Source organism: Salmo salar, chromosome 20 (genome assembly GCF_965601325.2).
Source record: "Salmo salar chromosome 20, fSalSal1, whole genome shotgun sequence".
NCBI lineage: Eukaryota > Metazoa > Chordata > Actinopteri > Salmoniformes > Salmonidae > Salmo > Salmo salar.
In genome coordinates this window covers 23,481,230-23,496,575 of record NC_138310.1, presented here as the reverse complement: position 1 = coordinate 23,496,575, position 15,346 = coordinate 23,481,230, and the positions used below count along the sequence as shown (strand labels likewise).

The 15,346-nt window shown below is 40.6% G+C and overlaps 1 long non-coding RNA gene and 1 pseudogene across 2 annotated transcripts in view; one reads left to right on the top strand and one right to left on the bottom strand.

Moving 5' to 3' along the window:
• LOC106580214 (calcineurin-binding protein cabin-1-like) overlaps positions 1-15,346 on the bottom strand; it is a 139,021-nt pseudogene that overhangs the window by 69,281 nt on the left and 54,394 nt on the right. The gene's annotated exons all lie outside the window — the stretch shown is intronic.
• Positions 3,655-4,731, top strand: LOC106579872 (uncharacterized). Its single transcript, XR_001322764.3, has 2 exons — positions 3,655-3,766; positions 3,884-4,731. It is a non-coding gene; the product is annotated as an uncharacterized LOC106579872 (long non-coding RNA).

Below are 15,346 nucleotides of genomic sequence, written 5' to 3'. Positions count from 1 at the left end.
GTTCCCGCCAAAATCCAGCAACTTCGCACAGCCATTGAAGAGGAGTGGGACAACATTCCACAGGCCACAATCAACAACCTTATCAACTCTATGCCAAGGAGATGTGTTGCGCTGCATGAGGGAAATGGTGGTCACTGGTTCAAAAATAATGTTAAACACTATCATTGCACACAGAGTCCATGCAACTTATTATGTGACTTGTTTAGCAAATGTTCACTGCTGACCTTATTAAGGCTTGCCATAACAAAGATGTTGAATACTTATTGACACAAGACATTTTAGCTTTTCATTTTTAATTCATTTGTAAAAATGTCAAAAAACCTAATTCCACTTTGACAAAAACTCTCAATTAAATCAATTCAGGCTGTAACACAACAAAATGTGGAAAAAGTCAAGGGGTGTGAATACTTTCTGAAGGCACTGTAAATTACTGGTGTGTGGAAGAGATGACGCACACCACATCCACAGTCATCTCCTCTTCTACAGATCCTCCACAGACCTAATCATCCTACCACGCACACAATACAGCAAGCAATCCCTCCACATGGGCTTACATTCATGACAGTGCTACCTAGGATTCCACAATTAGGCTATAAGCATGGATCACTGGGAATAAAAAGAGTTGCAGCATGGGGAAATATCTTATAGGACTACAAGAAATGTAATGAGATGGTGGACACTGAGTATGTAATTCCCAAAAGTACGCTTTTTATTTTCAAGATTTAAACAACTGATGCGATGTTAGAATGTCTCAGTTCTTCCTCCATTGTTTTAGCCATTAAGCGTCTCTTGGTGCAGTATGTTATTGCTATAAGTCGAGGAGGAAGTCTATTGGATGACATGCCAAATGAATGCGGAACTTGAACTCTAAACATTTCCTTCCAATCATTTACTGTTTGAAATTGTTTGTTTGAAATTGCTGTTATTCACTTTTGAGTTCTCAATATTCAAAATAAGATTTCACTTTCCAAATTGTAAAATAAGGTCACAACTCAGGATGAATATTTTCCTGAAAATCTACCAAGTTTCAATAGCGGGAATAATTCACATTTATCCCTAGAGGCCCGGGAAATACTGCAAAAATCAGAAGTGCCCATTTAAAGTGTTTAAAACCAAGACATGGTCACTACGCCAGGGTTCTCCCAAAATAAGATTGTCGCTGCGCCACATTGCCATCTTGGCTGCTCCACTATGTAAAGACTTCACAGCAAATGAAACTGATATTTAGTAATGATAGCCAATGACATTGTTGTGAATTGAAAAACAGGCCGTGTCACTCAGAGCGTTATCATGTTCCTCAATTAATTCAGCACATTTCAGCAGGAGGCCATCTTGAAACACCCCGAGTAGAGCATAGCATTGTCAAATCATACAAACTTTGCAACGGCAAAAAAACAAAAGTCAAATGACCAAAATTAGTAAGCTTGCTAGATAACCTCCAACAAATGACAGAATAGCTCCTATTTGGCTAAATTGAGTTGATGATTATACAGATAGCAGGTCAGCTCATGAATAACGGGACATGGAGAGGAAATAGTTTAAATATCAAGGTATCTTAACGGGGACCAACTCTGTATAAAAAAACAACGTCCATATATCTACTCTCATATTGTTTGTTGATCACACATTTTCTACCAAAGCTCTCATATGGGAAGCAATACGAGACAGCACAGAAGAGAGAATACAGTAGACGACACACGTCAAACGTGTGATTTATGACCCTATTTTATGGGTCATGTGTGTATGCCCATATATGGACATCCTGCAGGACATCCTGTCAGGAAGTTCTCACGCTCTCTAGGGAGTGCCCATATATGTACATCCTGTCAGGAAGTTCTCACGCTTTAGAGTGAGTATTTATTTAACCAGATAGTGCATCTGTTCCTTTGAAGCTGTCATGATGATCAATGTGTAGGGACCTCGTTGAACTGGGGAATGTGTTTGAACATTTCAAAGAGTCCAACCAGAGGATTCAACTGTGAAGATTTTCACAGACAGTGGCCACAGCCCCCTTTATCAAACAAAATCCTGTGCTGCGTATGAGAGAATGGATTAAGATACGGCTGGAGCTATGCCAGATCAAACACACCCTGAGTGGGACAACCCTGCCCGGGTACGCGCTGGAAGAGGAAGTGTGCGGGCGAGATGATTTGAAAGCCATAAGAATCTCTTCTGTGACGTATAGTCCAGACTCCAAAGTGACAATTTCAGCATGTGCCCAATTCAATAGTTCCAATGCTACAAAATCGGTTAGTTTGTATGTATTTTCCAAAGCCTGAAAGGATGTGAACTATTTTACATTTACATGTTTTTGAACTACTATTTTGAACTACTAAACGTTTTACCCCGAGAATGGGGGTTACGTGTGTGTGGGGTGTGTCTCTATGTGTGTGTGTGTGTGTGTGTGTGTGTGTGTGTGTCGACAATTGTGCTTGAAACAATTAAAAATTAGGGGTCATTTGCAAATAAGCCTATCAAAACAGACGTTATTTCCCCGAGGATGTGGGGGGATCAAAAGTCAATCCCACCAACCAGCATAAAACAGGTCTAGACACCCCTAAGGTTTAAAAGCAATGTTTTTTTTCTAAACAATACCAACACTAGGGGGTCATTTGCACAAAGGTTGTCTCCACAAAAAAACAGTCAACAAACAACAATCCCCCAGGTCTGTAAATTAATTCCATACATTGGCTCCGTTAGGACACAGATGCTCATCTGAAAAGTATTTTCCAGCCTTTCTGCAAGACTATACACATGGAGAATTTTGAAGGTGAGGATTTGGAATTAATATATTAGATTTTGTGTGTTAGGTAGTTTGTGGGAAATGTTTGATATTACGAAATTACTGCACTGTTTGGAACTCTCTCTCTAATATTAAACCGTTGTTATATATGGTTTTTACAGATATTCTAAAAGGGGTGGACATCGAATTTTCAGGTATGTTTTTATGTCAATTGTATGTATTTTTTTAAAAGTTAAGATGTATATATTTCGTATAAATATATTTTAATATTATTTAAAAACCGTCTACAGGATACCCAACATTTACACAGCAGCTACCGGGAATAATTGATTTGGATCATCCAACATTAGATGAGGAAACACAGGTGCAAACAGCGGCCGGTTCTTCTTTACACAGCCCGTCACCATCAAGCTATTTTCGACGTAAGTCCAAAAATAAAATGCGTAATAATATTTATACATTAAAACAAAAAGTGTGTACACTATTTTAAAAAGTTAATCTTGTGTTTACAGCGGACAGAACCCCAACAAGAATACCTGAAGCATTATGGACTCTACCTCTGAACGACTTCGGGGGCGCTGAAACAGATGATATTCTACCGTTCTGTACGAACGGTTTTACCATAACTCCAAACAACCCAAGAAGCGCCGCTTTAACACACAGCTACACACCCCCTGGAACCTCCAGCCAATCGCTACATAATCTAGCATTTATGGCGCATCGCAATACTTTGGCACAAGTGCACCGCGCAGAATCACCACGGCCCGAGAAGGGCGACTGGTCTGAAAACGATTGGATTCAAGAACATGCTATCTATGGGTACAGTATGACCCCGTTATACATTTTTATTATTAGTTATACATTTTTTTGATAGAATATGATAAAACAATGTCAAATAATGTTTTTTTTCAGACTCCAACGATAGCTATACAAACCCTGCAGAATCTACAAATCCAGAGGATATTGGGATAGGACCCGTGTTATCCAGGATTCCTCAGAACAGCAAGCGCCAAAAAAACGGAGGTAATTTAACTATATATATATATATATATTGTTAATATATTAATATATCTGAAATGTATTTGAAATGTTTATATAATATATTTTTAATACCCTATTTTGTATCTATTTTTCTTTCAGACTCATCCCAAGCGTATACCGACAAAGAAGGCCCAATATGTCGAGAGGACGAGGTCGAGGAGGAATTTGGTGCCCAGGACATACCTAGTAAAACATTGAAACCTGATAATTTCAACGCTTTAAATGACAATTTGGAGGTAGACGATGTGTTGATGTATGAGGCGGCCAAACAGTTTGATACAGCCAATTATGAGGTAGAAACAACAGATCCTGAAATAGATCAAGATAGGTTTCTCACAGCCTTTTACAGGGCGCTAAAAGCCAGAGAGGTTCAGCTACACAAACGTATGGTTGCTTTATTAAAGCGTCAATACAGTCAAGATCTATCCTTCTGGCATAGAACAATGCCCCGCTTGTTAAACAACAATCTGATTAAAAAAAGCCCAAACAAGCGCTAAAAACCTGTATGTAACATGGATCCTTCTAGAATACCACCAGAACTCATATCCTTAATTAACCAAATGAATGAGACAGGGCCAACATCTCCATCAATAATTCAGACAGATGAAAACCTGTTATCACAGATACCAGCAGAACTCATATCCTTAATTAACCAAATGAATGAGACAGGGCCAACATCTCCATCAATAATTCAGACAGATGAAAACGTGTTATCACAGATACCAGCAGAACTCATATCCTTAATTAACCAAATGACTGAGAGCACAACATCTTCAACACCCTCCCACACACACGCACACCTCCTTTAACTCCTATGTCCGAGGAGTCTGAGCAACCACACAATGTTTTTGAGGAATTGGAAAATTGTGTAATAAATCAGAGTGGCGATGGTATTGATAGAAGTGTTCGTGTTGTGTACCGAAATAAATTCAGCAATACAGAGATTAGACCGTTTTTTAATTTCACATGGATGAATCAGAACCTTGATTATACAGTTTTTTATGTGATGATCTTGGATACTCTGAGCGAACTTTTAGAAAGGGCTACAGATTTTTCCGAACCTCGTGATGTCTTACAACTTGAAATTTGTGGAGATAGTATGCAAAACACTGTATCTCTTGTTTTACCCAATGCCGAAGCAGATCCTGAACAATTTATAGCACTGCTGGAACGACTTGTTCAATCTAATTTATCCATCATAGCTGATAGGACCATAGAGCTCATTGTACAAATTGTACGTCAACCCCTAGGTGGAGGGGGTCAGAGAAGGAAACTTGAGTCTCATGCAATCAGAAATCATAAACAATAAAAGGGCATATCTCATAAATGTTCACAATCCTGGTAATCAGTTATGCTTTGCAATAGGCCTAGCACATTTACTCAACCCGGGATGTACTGATCTAGAGGCTTTACAAAAGGCTCGGGAGCTCCAAATTGCCGTGGGTCTAGGTATACAGGAGGCTGTGGCTTTCTCTGACATAGTCAAATTTGAAAATTTTCTGAACATCAAGATTGTGGTTTTGTACCATAGTAGAGCTAATTCAGCGCTCTTGAAATTCCAGAACAACCCACAACCTCATCCTCAGATTCTGTACTTTTATGTGCAAAACGCCCATTATTATGCTATTACCAACATCACAGCGTTTTTAGGAGCGCCTTATGTGTGTCCAGCCTGTCATACAGGCTACACCCGAAAGGGGGGGCACTCTTGTCGTTATAACTGTTCAGTATGTCTGGATGAAACTTGTCCGATGCAACCCTTAACCTGTTAGGGCTAGGGGGCAGTATTGACACGACCGGATAAAAAACGTACCCGATTTAATCTGGTTACTACTCCTGCCCAGTAACTAGAATATGCATATAATTATTGGCTTTGGATAGAAAACACCCTAAAGTTTCTAAAACTGTTTGAATGGTGTCTGTGAGTATAACAGAACTCATATGGCAGGCCAAAACCTGAGAAGATTCCATGCAGGAAGTGGCCTGTCTGAAAAGTTGTGTTTCATCTTGGCTCTTTTTATTGAAGACTGAGGATCTTTGCAATAACGTGACACTTCCTACGGCTCCCATAGGCTCTCAGAGCCCGGGAAAAAGCTGAACGATATCGAGGCAGGCTCTGGCTGAAACACTTTATCGCGTTTGGCAAGTGGCCGATCAGAGTACTATGGGCTTAGGCGCGTGGTTGACATGCTTCGAAGTACGGTAATGGAATATTTAGACATTTTTTGTCACGAATTGCGCCATGCTCGTCACCCTTATTTACCCTTTCGGATAGTGTCTTGAACGCACGAACAAAACAGCGCTATTTGGATATAACGATGGATTATTTTGAACCAAACCAACATTTGTTATTGAAGTAGAAGTCCTGGGAGTGCATTCTGACGAAGACAGCAAAGGTAATAACATTTTTCTTATAGTAAATCTGACCTTGGTGAGTGCTAAACTTGCTGGGTGTCTAAATAGCTAGCCCTGTGATGCCGGGCTATCTACTCAGAATATTGCAAAATGTGCTTTCACCGAAAAGCTATTTTAAAATCGGACATAGCGAGTGCATAGAGGAGTTCTGTATCTATCATTCTTAAAATAATTGTTATGCTTTTTGTGAACGTTTATCGTGAGTAATTTAGTAAATTCACCGGAAGTTTGCGGGGAGTATGCTAGTTCTGAACGTCACATGCTAATGTAAAAAGCTGGTTTTTGATATAAATATGAACTTGATTGAACAAAACATGCATGTATTGTATAACATAATGTCCTAAGATTGATGATCTTCATCAGATGACAAAGGTTAGTGCTGCATTTAGTTTCTAACCCATGAGATCGGCTCAAATGCCTGAGGCCTTGGGTTTTGAAAACTCTGTGAAAGGTTGGTTTCCTCATCTCTTCACATCTGAGGAGAATCTACATTATATTGGATCTTATGAGACAGTATGTCATAACACCTTTGATTTCCGTAAAGAGATGGAGTCATACTGTGACAATGATGTGGTTATACTTCGTGACGGACGCCTCAGATTCAGAGAAGAGGTAATCAAAGATGCCGGCATTGACCCCTGGAGCTGTACAATGTATTGCATCGGCATGCATGAAAACCTATCGTACACACTTTTTACCTCCAGCATCTATAGTTATTCCATCGCCTGACAACTACCAACGACAATTCAAGTCATACTCTAGGGGGTCCATTCAATGGTTGGGGTACTTGGCCCAGGATAAAAACATTTTTATTCAACATGCTTTGAATAGTGGGGAGAAGGCTGTTGGGCCGTATCACGTAGATGGATACACACAGATTGACGGTGTTGAGACAGTGTTTGAGTACAACGGTTGTTTCTTCCACGGTTGTAAATCTTTCTTTGTGCCCCAGGCCATGTGTGTCCTAACCCAAAATACTTTTGGGGATATGTAACAGGAGTTCCAAGACAAATTGGAATCTTTACAGGCTACTTATGGGTTGAAAGTGAATGTGATGTGGGAGCATGAGTGGACCACACTCAAAAAGTCTGATCCTCATGTTTGAGTTTTCCTTTCCAGCTTTGACACACCAGAACCCTTGGAACCCCGACAGGCCTTTTATGGAGGTCGTACCAATGCTTTGACATTACGTTATGTAGTGCAACCCGACGAGACAATAGGATATGTAGATTTTACATCCCTTTATCCTCATGTAATGAGTTCCTCTTGCTATCCTATGGGTCATCCTGAAATTATTCACCGTGACTTTGACCACAAAACTATTTTGCTCTCATTAAAGCAACGGTTTACCCTCAGAGAGAATACAGTGTGATTTCTGACCCTACTTGATGGGTCAGGTGTGTATGCCCATATATGGGCATCCTGCAGGACATCCTGCCTTCCATTCTCATGGTAAGGGGAGTGTGTTTATTTAACCAGATAGTGCATCTGTTCCTTTGAAGCTGTCATGATGATTGATGTGTAGGGACCTCGTTGAACTGGGCGATGTGTTTGAACATTTCAAAGAGTATGACCCCCACCCTGTTGTAGTGACCTTAGGGCTGTTGTCTATGAAACAGGAATGTCCGGGGTTATTGGGGGGCAGAAGCATTATAAATAAACCCCAGAACACCAAACAAGCGACCACGATAAAGCAATAAAGAAATTAAACATGGTGTTACGACCGCGTGGTGCAGCGTGGTAGGAGTACATTTTTCTTTAATTTAAATGCACCACCAAAAAACAATAAACAATACAACGAACGTAAAGCTAGGAGTGCAAACACATGCAACACAAAATACAAGATCCCACAACTGAAGGTGGGAAAAAGGGCTGCCTAAGTATGATCCCCAATCAGAGACAACGATAGACAGCTGCCTCTGATTGGGAACCATACTCGGCCAACTTAGAAATATAAACATAGATTTCCCACCCTAGTCACACCCTGACCTACCAAATAGAGAATTTAAAGGATCTCTAAGGTCAGGGCGTGACACATGGATTTTGTGATCAGTGACACACACGTGATGACGTAACAACGGAAGCAGGACCTCGGTTGAAACATAGAGAAAGGCCCGAGTATAAAGCATCAATATACGATACGCCAAAAAAGCGGTTTCTAAATATGTATAGAACCCAAATACCGCACACAGCGGTGTTGAAAGATCAAGTGTTGATGTCTAATGGACAGCTATGGGGTTATCTGTTTGATTACCCGGCCTGTAGAGTGAAACTCTATTCCGTAGCCGAAGGAGAATAATATACAAACCAGACTTTAGGTGTGGGCTACAGGCTTGAAGACTGGCAGGTGTTTCGCAAGGTGGTGTGTCCCGAACTGAGAGTTATCACAAAGGGGTGTAGCTTGTTCACAGGCTACGAGACCCGTTGGGAAGGTGCCTCTGACTCCTCGGGAAGAATATTTCATAGGGTGAAAATACAAAGAAAGAATGGTCTTCCGTGTGGGTGCGTGGAGTTCTATATCAGCATCGAGAAAATCCGCAATGACGACAACAGTGATGGTGGCCTGACTGGGGATTTTAGGTTGGGTATGCTTATTCCTTTTAAAAGTTGGGATATAATGGAATTGAAAATGTTAGTTACTGGAAGCTCTTTTTGTACAGAGCCAACAATGGCAGAGTACTGTTCAGCTAAGGAAGTGCATAATATATACGAATCCTAAGGATTATGCTTCAAAGCAACCCCAAGAAGGTTCATCCTCAGAAGGGTCAGCCCCCGAAGAAAACTAAGTACGCAGCTGCTACGTTAACCACGCCCCGATACCAAAGGAATGGTTCAACAATAAAATGGGTGACCATAAAGCCTCCGGTTCTTCATTTCAGCATATACCATGGATATTCATATACTATACCAGGACTCCGATACGTCATGGGTACCAGACCCTAAGGACTCTATGCCTCACAGCCCTACATTCTACTCCCCCAAGGCAAGTCCCCTGACACCCCCCACATGTACACCGCCTGAGGATGTGTTTGATGTGGTGGTCAGTACTATCAAGGCCTCTGTAGCCGCACTTTTAGACGTGGTGATTGGAGAGTATAGAAGAGAAAAATGCATCGGTTGTGAGATCAATCACCCCAGCCAACGATGACATCCGTGTTTTATATGACCCACCCCGGTACTACTTCTTCAACCATTTTGAGGAGCTGGTGAAAAGACTGTGGTCCAGCCGCTTTATACCATCGATGGTCAGAGCCCGGGAGTCTATGGGTCTTGTGTCATCTATTCCCAGAGTTTACGGGGTAACCGAGGCTTTCCTACATGAACTGAAGGAGGTGATCGACATCCACGAGAAACTCAAAGAAATCCGGCACACACTGGTGGACAACAACAAGTACATGGAAGCTTTGGTGGCTGATGTGGTGACTTTCTGGCTCAATAAACCCTAAGAGAACGAGTATCAATACATATTTTTTTTTTAGATGTAAAGCAATGGGTAACTATATGCATACAATGTTAGAGAGAATAAATAAATACAAATCTTTAGAGAGAACTTACAAATGTTATGCAGCAAATTATTGAAAATAAAGTGAAAAATGTATCGTTCTACACAACCCACAATACAGGGGTTAATGCAGAGCGTGTGCTAAAAATTGAGCAAATCATGAATCATGTAAGACATACGGGCGAGAATCTACAATGGACACAACTGGTATCCCATCTTGTGGATGATTCTGAGGAACTAGAAACATCCTTGTCTAAGAATTTACTTTATTTGTTTGAAACACCATTTAATTGTAACATGTATCATGTTTGTTGTTTATATACTTATATAACGGATGTGTGTGTTTTAAAAATTCAGAGATACAAGCCCTTGCAGATAAAAATGATGGAAATCGCTACATGCTAATGGTTATAGATATTTTCTCTAAAATAGCATTTGTAAGGGTCTTAAACCTGTTAGGGCTAGGGGGCAGTATTGACACGGCTGGATAAAAAACATACCCGATTTAATCTGGTTACCACTCCTACCCAGTAACTAGTTTATGCATATACTTATTACATATGGATAGAAAACACCCTAAAGTTTCTAAAACTGTTTGAATGGTGTCTGTGAGTATAACAGAACTCAAATGGCAGGTCAAAACCTGAGAGATTCCTTTACAGGAAGTGGCCTGTCTGACCATTTCTTTAACTTCTTTTCCATCTCTATCTTTTACTAAGGATCTCTGCTCTAACGTGACACTTCCCACGTCTTCCATAGGCTCTCAGAGCCCGGGAAAAAACAGAATGTCGTCATTCCAGCCCCAGGCTGAAACACATTATCGCCTTTCTCAAGTGGCCGATCAAGGGACTCTGGGCTTATGCGCGTGACCCGACCGCCCCCGCCTTTGTGATTTTTTCCTCTGTTTGCCGAAAAGGAGATTCCCTGTCGGAATATTATCGCTTTTCTACGAGAAAAATGGCGTAAAAATTGATTTTAAACAGCGGTTGACATGCTTCGAAGTACGGTAATGGAATATTTAGAATTTTATTGTCACGAATTGCACCATGCGCGCGACACTTCTTTACCATTTCGGATAGTGTCTGGAACGCACGAACAAAACGCCGCTATTCGGATATAACGATGGATTATTTTGGACCAAACCAACATTTGTTATTGAAGTAGCAGTCCTGGGAGTGCATTCTGACGAAGACAACAAAAGGTAATCAAACTTTTATAATAGTAAATATGATTATGGTGAGTGCTAAACTTGCCGGGTGTCTAAATAGCGAGCCCGTGATGCCTGGGCTATGTACTTAGAATATTGCAAAATGTGCTTTCACCAAAAAGCTATTTTAAAATCGGACATATCGAGTGCATAGAGGAGGTCTGTATCTATAATTCTTAAAATAATTGTTATGCTTTTTGTGAACGTTTATCGTGAGTAATTTAGTAAAATGTTAGCGAATTCCCCGGAAGTTTGCGGGGGGTATGCTAGTTCTGAACGTCACATGCTAATGTAAAAAGCTGGTTTTTGATATAAATATGAACTTGATTGAACAAAACATGCATGTATTGTATAACATAATGTCCTAGGGTTGTCATCTGATGAAGATCATCAAAGGTGAGTGCTGCATTTAGCTGTCTTCTGGGTTTTGGTGACATTATATGCTGGCTTGAAAAATGGGTGTCTGATTATTTCTGGCTTGGTACTCTGCTGACATAATCTAATGTTTTGCTTTCGTTGTAAAGCCTTTTTGAAATCGGACAGTGTGGTTAGATTAACGAGAGTCTTGTCTTTAAATAGCTGTAAAATAGTCATATGTTTGAGAAATTGAAGTAATAGGATTTTTAAGGTTTTGAAAATCGCGCCACAGGCTTAAAGTGGCTGTTGAGTAGGTGGGACGCAAGCGTCCCACCTAGCCCATAGAGGTTAAAAAATAAGAGTGGGGCAGAGGTGACCCGGGCCTTTGACTCTATCTTGAAGGAAGGAGGAGCACCCAGGAAAGTGCAGCCTGACGGCGGAAAATATTTTTTGAATAATACTTTTCAGAAACTCATGAAGAAGCACAATATCGTACATTTTGCTACAGGTTCGGATTTGAAAGCTTCAGTTGTGGAACGCTTTAACAGAACTTTGAAGGAGAGGATGTGGAAATACTTTACAGCTCACAACACACGTAGATATATCAATATAGTTCAAGATTTAGTAAAGGGTTACAACTACAGCTTCCATAAGAGTATATGGATGAAGCCCTCTGAGGTCTCTTCTGAAAACTCTTTTCAAGTCTTTAAAAATCTGTATGGTTTGTTCCCCCTTCGCCGTAAGATTTTTTTTAAATTTTAAATTCACAGTGGGGGACTTGGTACGTATATCCAAGTTGAGGGGTGTTTTCGACCAAAAATATGGAAGCAAAGTTACAGCGATGAGTTGTTCAGAGTTACCGAATGTCTACCACGTATACCCCCTATTTACAAGTTAAAAGATTATGATGGGGAGCTTATAGAGGGTTCCTTTTATGAGAAGGAACTACAGAAGGTACAGTTGGTTAAAGACAAAGTCTTTCACGTGGAGGAGATTCTGGATCAAAAAAGAGAAAAGGGTAAAAAATGGGTGTTGGTCCGTTGGAAAAACTGGTCCTAAAAGTTCAACAGTTGGGTATTAGAGCACGATGTGGTGGAGGCCGCCGGGGTTAACTTAAACCCTCATGCATGATAAAAACACCATCATTCGAGTGTACACAGGAGTGCATCATGGAACACAATGGATTCTACCTGACTCTCCCCAGTAATGCGTCTGCACATATATATATGAATAACCAAAGTTCGAATTATACAACCAATTTTCCAAAGCCTATAGAGTTATCAGAGGCCTGGGAAGTAGGTCTCAGCGAGATTACATACCCCCATAGTTGGTATAATATCAAGGATAAGGACCGTGATTTTCATCTCAAAAGGATATCGGAACCTCCGAAACTTATAAAGCATAAAAAAAGGGTTCTATAGAACTGTAGACAGGATCATCTCAGAGTTGAACAATCTCCTAACCCTGAACAATATGGAAATACTCTTGAACTACAACCCTATTCATAAACATGTACAAATCTCAGGGGATGCTGATGGGAGTATAAAGACCAGCGATAATTCAGCCTACATGTTGGGGATGAATTCCAATAAATGAACGTATGTGAGAGATAAATTATTCCCATTCCCTGCGGACATACATGCAGGGTTTTACAACATATTTGTGTATACCGACATCATATCCTATCAAAGGGTAGGAGACAGTTATGTGCCCCTCCTGAGAACAGTTCATATAGAGGGAACGGATGGTGATGTAGTCACTGTTAACTATGACAAGCCCCACTATGTACCTGTAAGCAAGAAACATATTGAAAACATTCTGGTTGAGCTTAAAACGGATCAGAATGAAAATATCGAATTTACTTATGGTAAAACGATTGTAAAACTCCACTTTAGACCCACCAAAACCTCTCTACATATCTAATATATTATTAGTATTATATATATATATATATATATATATATATATATATATATATATATATATATATATATATATATATATATATATATATTATATGTGTTTTTTATAAACATAATACAAATAAATGAAAATGGTTATGGAACACAACCACCATCTCGACCCTAACCGATATGTCTCATACTATGTTGATCAAGTGGGTAATGGATTACCCGGCAATCACGGATCCCCGACCATGTACGGTTCGGGGATAGGAGGCATATTTTGTAGCCTCTTTAGGATGGTTTTACCGTTTATGAAGAGAGGCCTCAGCATAGCCAAACCACATTTAAAATCAGCGGTTAAAAATATTGTGAGGTTGTAGCCAATGCTATGACCTGAAGGGCTTCATCAGATCCCAATCATCAAGAAGGCTCGGGGCTTATGCTGTTGTCTTTAAGACCAAAAAAGACACCTCCAGGTATAAGGCACAGGCCAGCCCCTAAAAAGCAGAGGTTAACCGTTAAAAGAAACTCAGTAAGTCAAAGACGAGGTAAAGTGAGGAGGTCTGGACCAAAAACGGCAAAAAGAATACTCTGAAGTATTTTCTAAAAGAACAAGCAACATGGCTCTTATACGCCGCATGTCCTCTGAAGCTATAAAGACAGAGCTCAATCTTTTCACGGCCCCCTTAACCTAATTTTCAATAGATAGGTCCTGTTATGTGGAGATAGCCCCACTCTCTGCCATTACAGACAACGGTCCTATAGAATTTTTTATACCAGGCCATGGTGACAGCTACCTGGACCTCAACAACACCTTATTGCATTTACGTCTCAAAGTGACCAAAAGAAATGGTACTAATATTGCAAACGATTCCAATGTGAGTCTCATTAATTATCCCTTGGCGACCATCTTCTTCTCCCAAGTGGATGTGACTTTGGGTGAACGCCTAATCAGTCAAAGCAGTGCCACCTATCCTTATAGGGCCATCCTGGAATGTTTACTAAACTACTCCGAAGACACTCTGAAGACACAATTCAGCGCCGGGCTGTTTACCAAGGATACTGCAGGAGCATCTATGGAATCCACAGTCCCGACAACCGGTGCAAACAAACGTGCTCGCTACTGTGCTGTATCTCGAGAGTTTCATCTGCTAGGGCCTATACACATTTTCTTTCAAGGAACGTTTACTCTTAAATTCAGTTGATTTAAGGCTAAAATTAACCAGGGTCAAGGATGAGTTTTGTCTGATGTCTGCCCAAGACGGGGACTTTAGTTTAAAAGTTTCAATGCAGAGTATGTAGCTCTCTGTCAGGACGGACGTCAGGTCCCTGCTAAGGCTTTCCAACCGCAATTTAACCTCTCTTGGGTAGGGGGCAGTATTTTGACGTCCAGATGAAAAGTGTGCCCAAAGTAAACTGCCTGTTACTCAGCCCCACAAGCTAGGATATGCATATAATTGGTAGATTTGGATAGGAAACACTCTAAAGTTTTTAGAATACCCAAGAGCTAGAAGGTCTCATAAGCCACTTGATTGGAAAACAATTTTGTGGAGTCTGGGCTTGTGATGAACTACCAATTGAGAAATGTCAGGAGCGACCGGCCATGTTTATTGTCAATACCCATCCTAAACACATGCCGGGTGAACATTGGCTTGCTGTGACATTAGAACACGAAGGAGGAAGAAAAATCTAAACTTTTTTGGATTCCTACGGCTTTCCCCCCGGATTTTCACATTTCCCCAAATCTGTTAACCTCTTGATGGTCGCCTAGGATAGGGGGCGCCACAGCACATTTTGAAAGAAATTCGTGCCCATTTTAAACGGCCTACTACTCAAACTCAGAAGCTAGGATATGCATATAATTAATACTTGTGGATAGAAAACACCCTAAAGTTTCTAAAACTGTTTGAATGGTGTCTGTGAGTATAACAGAACTCATATGGCAGTCAAAACCCCCAGACAGATGGAAACAGGAAGTGGAATTCTGAATTGCGAACTCAACTTCATCACGTTGCCTATTAATCACACCGTGAGCTATGGTTCATTGAGCACTTCCTATTGCTTCCACTAGATGTCCCCAGTCTTTACAAAGTGATTTGAGACTCCTACTGTGAAAACTGACAGAATGACACGCTGTGGAACGTGGTCACACGGAGAGGGCCATCACCATTATGACG